This window comes from Hippichthys cyanospilos, chromosome 19 (assembly GCF_059441005.1).
Source record: "Hippichthys cyanospilos isolate Australia breed blue-spotted pipefish chromosome 19, RoL_Hcya_1.0, whole genome shotgun sequence".
NCBI lineage: Eukaryota > Metazoa > Chordata > Actinopteri > Syngnathiformes > Syngnathidae > Hippichthys > Hippichthys cyanospilos.
Window position 1 is genome coordinate 13,004,641 of NC_142387.1, and position 6,532 is coordinate 13,011,172.

Consider the following 6,532-nt stretch of genomic DNA (forward strand, 5'->3'; position numbering starts at 1 on the left):
TCCAGCTGGACGCACACCTCCGTCTTGACTCGTCCCGCCCATTGTGTGCGACGCGTGGCCATTGTTCCAAAGCGCGCACTGCTGTCGGCCATTTCGCTGCTAGTTGACCTTATTAGTTAAGGTGGATGCATAAAACATCAAGTCATTAGACTTAAGTCCAACTGCTGGATCTGCCGTTGGTTTTCAAGAAAGGAGAAACGTCGAAGGGGTTCTATGGATATTGAAACTGAAAGCCCCTCGACAATTCCGTTTTTGAGTTGGATCTCAAAGGTCCGATTCCAAGTCGATTCCGAGTCACAAGCGTGCGACCAAGTTAGCTTTGAGTCACAAAGGTCCGATTGCATTTAAAGTTCAAGTTACAAAGGTCCAAGTCAAGTCCGAGAAACAAAGATCTGACTGAGTCCAAGTCAAGCTCAAATCACAAAGGTCCAAATCACAAGGGTTCCAAGTCAAGTCTGGGTCAAAGATCCAACGGGTTGCAAGTTAAATTGGGATTCAATGATACTTTGAGTCTCAAAGGTCCAAATCCATGTCAGATTGGAGTCACAAAGCTCCAATTGAGTCCAAATTGAGATCCATTTGTAAAAGTAGGACCAAATCTGTCAGATTGGAGTCAAAAAGGTCCAAATCAAATCCGGGTCACAAAGATCCAACTGATTGCAAGTTAAGTTTGAGTCACAAAGGTCCAAGTTCATTTCTACTTCGAGACACAAAGGTCCGAGTCCAAGTCAGATCTGAGTCACAAAGCTCCGAGTCCAAGTCAAGTTCCATTTGTAAAAGTCCGAACAAATCCGTGTCAAATCCGACTCACGAAGGTCTAACTGAGTCCAAGTCAAGCCTGAGTCACAAAAGTCCAACCTAAGCCAAGTCAAGCTTGAGTTACAAAGGTCCAACCAAACCCAAGTCAAATTCGCGTCTCAAAGTTTTGAGTCAAAAACGAGTCAAAAAGCTTAAATTCTGAGTCAAGTGTGAGTCACAGAGGTTTAAGTCCAAGTCGAGTCAAAGACAACAAAACAATCCTGTCGAATGCTCCAAACCTGATTCAGTCCCAATTGATTTATTTTTTTAAATCAAGACATTCAATCCCGGGCACTTATTCATTTATATATTTTGAAAAACGTTAGAATAAATAACGATCAAAAAATGTCCGGCAGTGAATGAGTTAATAACCGTGCCTCTGCTTATTCTAAAGATATCCATATAGCCAGCCGTCAATGATAGTACCCTTGTCCTCACTGGGTATGAGATCGATATCAGACCTTGCAGTAAAATCGTTGCTTTGATTTAATAAACCGAATGATGACAGCCTATTGTAAATGAACACAATGAAATGCAAAGCTATGTTATTATATCACAATATTATCACTATCGCATTATATCAAGTGGCATTATGAATCTCTTTTAATAAAAAAGCATCCAGATGATGGAATATCTTAACGATATGCGCTGAAAGGAATCCACACGAGTCGCCCCTCCCCCACACATCCTTGCTAGCGTCCTCCAGAGACGGGGGCGGGGGTTTAGGGGCTTACGAGACGCAGAGACAGAGGTGCTGATATTCGGTAATTGAGGGGCAACCCTGTCACAGTTGACCCGCGGATAAACCTCGTCGGGAGTGACGGGCCCGTCGAGGCTCGTTTCCGACGACGCCTGTGTCGCAGCATGTCAACGCGTTTTATTGCGCAAAATGGAATTGGGAGAAATAAACTCGGGGTAGTTAATAGGAACTTCAGTTTATTACATACATTGTATTATTACTATATGATTTATATATCGTTTTTATTCCATACCGTGAGACGCAAATAAAAGCTTACATATGCTAGTGGCGATAAACAAATAACATTACTTAATACGTACAGTACGTATGCTAGCAGCGATCCAACAGAGAAAATTACATATTCAGTACGATATGTGCCAGCAATACACCGATTTTAGAACATTCCGTAATATTTACAGTACATGCGCTAGCAGCAATAAAGCAATCGGAGAACATAACAGAATACGTACAGTATGTATGCTAGTAGCAATAAACCAGTGATATAACCTTACGTAATATGTACATTACGTATGCTAGCAGCGATAAAACAATCAGAGAAAATTACATATTAAGTACAATATGTGCCAACAATAAACCAATTCTAGAACATTACGTAACATTGACAGTACATACGCTAGCAGTAATAAAGCAATTGGTGAACATAACAGAATATGTACAGTATGTATGCTAGTAGCAATAAACTAATCATAAAACATTACATAGTATAGCAGAAATAACACAATTGGAGAACGCTATGTAGTACATAGAGTACGTACACTAGCAGCGATAAACCAGAGAACATTATGTAATAACCAACAGTACGTACTTATAATAACTATAATACTAATAATACTGATAACTTTTCTCGATCATATCATCATTGTTTGAATCCATTCCCAAGAGTTGGCGCTTGTAGTGTAGCCTCTCGTTTTTTTTTCGCGCAGCATTTTGACAACATCCCAACGTTTGTAATCTTCTTGCCTTTACATGTGCGCCGCAAACGTGCTATTAAAAACACTGCAATTTGAAAGGATTTTAATACATGTATAATCTTCTTGCGCTGGATTAGGCGTCCCCGATTTAGTACAAATCTGCGGGACACAAAAGGGAACGGAGCCGTTTCATCCGCCGTCGGAGTTCATTTTGTGATGGAAGCAAATTGGGTTAGTCCAATTAAATATGGAACTTAATTTCTGGCCAGATAATTCCGTGCGCTACTAACATCCATCACGGCGTAGCTAGCATGTGTCGTATCTTAGATCTGTGACAAATAAAGTTCTTGCGAGTACACAATTATTGTCTGTTATTAAAACATTTGAAAATGGAGTTTCTAACAAACCTGAGGTGTCCGCTGTTACGAATTTTTTAGGACTAGCGGCATTAGAAGAGCAAGAGCTAGAAAGGCTAACCGCTATGCTAGCTTCCACAGCCAAGCTTTGTTTACTCGCAGACAAACAAACACCGTGTCTTCATTTTGGCCTGATATTTTTCCGCTCCGCAGAGCATCATAGTCGAAAGTCGTCAGAAATTTGGCTAACAAAAAACGAAAATGCACGATTAGCCATCAGCCAACTTCAAGAAAATCGGAATTGAGAAAACTGTTTATTTTTCGTAGGGGGTGGAGTACAATTTAGAAAAATAACACAGGGGTTGAAATGACAGCGTTCCCATCTGCCCTTCAAAGCACGCCGGCAGTGTGTGTGTGTTTGTGTGTGTGTTTGCGCACGTATGTCCCATCTGCCCTTTCAGCCAGGCAAGCAGCATGAAGCCGAACTCTGACCCTCTAGGATTACAGCTCCACCATGTGCCAGTGAGCAGGGTGATGAGATTGACCTCACACACGCGCGCACACACACACAAATCATCTTTTCTCGGCGGCCATTTTGAGCTCCGACACAAGCAATCATGGCAAAACCTCCACGATGGCCTAGCCACGCCCCTCGCCACAGATGAAGATGATAATGATGCCTAATCTCGGATTACGCCTCTCTGGGATCAGGACATGCTGATGCGCAGGTTTGCCCTCACCTCCAATCCCCAAACGGCACTCAAGATGGCGGCACAGAAAACTGGTCCATTCAATGCCAGCATTAAAAAAAATATAAACCCCCAAATATTATCATTTATGGTAAAATTATTCAAAATTATAATGTGTGTAAAAAAGGTGTGGATTAGTGACTACGGTTCTAGTTAACTGGTCCTGATCAGATGAGAGCATTTAACAAGAGAAAACACAAGTAGGCGTCTACAGAGATGCCTGATTGCAAAGTTTCTTGACGCATTAACGTCCTGAATTAAAAAAATGAAAACCCCAAATATTATCCCTTATGTTGATATATATATATATATATATATATATATATATATATGTGATATATATAAATATATGTGTGCAAAAGGTGTTGGTAAGTGGCTGCGATTCTGGCTGAATTTGGTCTTGAGCAGACAAATATATAGCATTTAAGCGGACAAAAAAAACATAAATTGGTGTCTACTAAGATGCCTGATTACAAAGTTTCTTGACCAGTTAAACAAAGGCCAAAAATACCTATACAGTACAGGAAAGTCTGGATTATTATTAGATTTGCTTAACCGAGTATCCTTTATTAAAAACAATTTATTTTTTAAGGCAATGTTTTTGAGGCAAACCCTATTACTCGAAACTGAGCTAATTATTTTTTAGCTTTCCATCTTTTCATGCTTAATCTAACTTTAAAGTTCTGCCCTGGAAATTCAGCCATGCTCATTTGATCTCCGTAATTCACTCAAAATGGCTGATTCAAATGGACGTAGCTGATTTCCTGTTCAATTTTAGGCATGGGTTCTTGATACTTTTTTGGGGTCCTGTTATGATAGACAAATCCATCGAGTTCCGTGTTAATCAGCGGAACGGAAACTTTTTTTTCTTTCCAAATGACTAATCTTCAGTACTTTCGGTATCGCGCCCAAATAAGTTGGCCGACATAACTTTTTTTCTGGGTATTTTTTCCCCCAAAATATTTCCCAGAGGTGACACATCAGTGTTGGCAGCAGGGAAGCGTAAGAAGGAAAAAAAAAATTGAAACCCTGATACCACCCACGCGTTATGCACAACAAAAAATGAGCACAACACAGCAGGCGAGCACCAAACTTCCCGAAAATTGTTTTTTATTTACAAATCTCTTTGCCACCCAGAAGAAATCACATTGACATATTTTTCTTTGCGCTCCTTCTGAGGCGGCGGAACAAAGCAAGCGTAATAAAAACGGAGTCTGCGATGATCCCCGACAGAATCCCGCAGTTTGATTTGGAGGTGACACATTTGAGGCTTGAGTGAGTTTATGGCGGGGTCACATTGTCGCTGCGCATGAGCGTGGGAGCGAGACGGCGGATAACAAACGGCGCCGTACCGCTCAGAAATTCACTCGGCGGCGCCTTGCAAATTGGCGCTTCGGAGTCGGCACACGCGGCGATAATTACGTTAAAATATTAATCGTCAGATCCGGCTAATAAGTTCTTTATTATACCACGATGAGTTTATTTTAGTTTAATCTGGTTTAAATAATTAAGGTAAAATATCAACCGTCAAAGTGCGCATGTAATTATCGCTCGTAGGGCTAACGAGTCGTTCTTCACGTTCTGCCAAGACTAAATCAATAAAGGCGGCTTGAAGTGAATCAAAATAAAGGAGCGGAGCACTGGAGGCAACGGAGGCTTACTCCCGACACTTTATGAAAACATGAGTGCGATATCCGACGAAAACATCATGAACTTTCTGTTTGATGTGATACCGGTAAGTTTATCTTTTAACATGGCTAACATTCAGTGTCAAAAATACCAAAATGAGCAAAAAGCAGTGGTAAAAAACACTAAGGTGACAAGCATATAGCTGTTAGCCAGTTAGCGTTTATAGCTAGCTAATAGCGTGAGTAGCTAGTGCAACCCCCTACATGTGGCAGATAAGCCGCGCTGGACTATAAACCGCAGGGCTCAAATCATAAGAAAAAAGTTGCGGTTTACAATCGGAAAATCATGATACAGTGGGCCCCCGTGTTACGAGATGAATCCGTTCCGCGGTTGGGCTCGTAAATTGGTACCAAAATAGTATAGTAAGTGCTACGTATATATGACATACATGTATACAATCAGAAAACATGATAAATATAAAATATAGAACAGATTTATTTACCTTTGAGTGGCGCTTTTTATGCCCATATTCTCTAGTAAGGGTAGCCTAGGCTAGGCTAGCTTCGTATTTCTTGAGTATCTATTCTTATAAATCATCTTCTTACTTCTCTCTTTAACATCACTGGCAATCTTGGGACCTATGGCTAACCCATTCAACTTTGAATTAGGCAGTAAAATGCACTATAAATATGATTTTGTAACCGTTCACGATAGAACACAGCTTTACCATTCCGCCATTTTGAAACGAGTGAGGCCGACCAATAGCAGAGCAGCATTGTAGTGACGCGTTGCATGGAGGTATTGACGGCAACAGAAAATAAGTGCAATTACCTAAAAGCCTGCAGATGGATTCAAAACAAGACAAATACAGCCAAGCCCCTAGGGTCATGACAGTTGTTTCTGTCGCAAAACCGGGAAAATACCATGAAGAGGGGACGAAAAAACTCAGTATCGCAACATGAAAAAAACATAAGCCAGGGACGCTGTAACACGTGGGGCCGCCGTACGTTCAATGATACGATGACCCAAAAGTAAGCTAAATCCATTAGCAAGCGCGCTAGCAAGTCAAAGGTAAACATTGTTTGCCGGCTGCGCTGTAATTTCAAGCCGGCGCCAAATCACGGCGATACATCAAGCCAACTGTCGTGTTAGCTCCCAAAACGAGGCGCGTCGGCCTCAATAGAGTCTGAAGGAGCATCTTCACAGCAGTCAACAGTGAGGAGCCATTGACCTTTCATTACGCCGCCTGTGATAAGGCCAAATATCTCCACGGCCTAAATGTCAACTCGCCGTATGTGTTATAATTGCTACTTTTTCCTCCGTGCTACG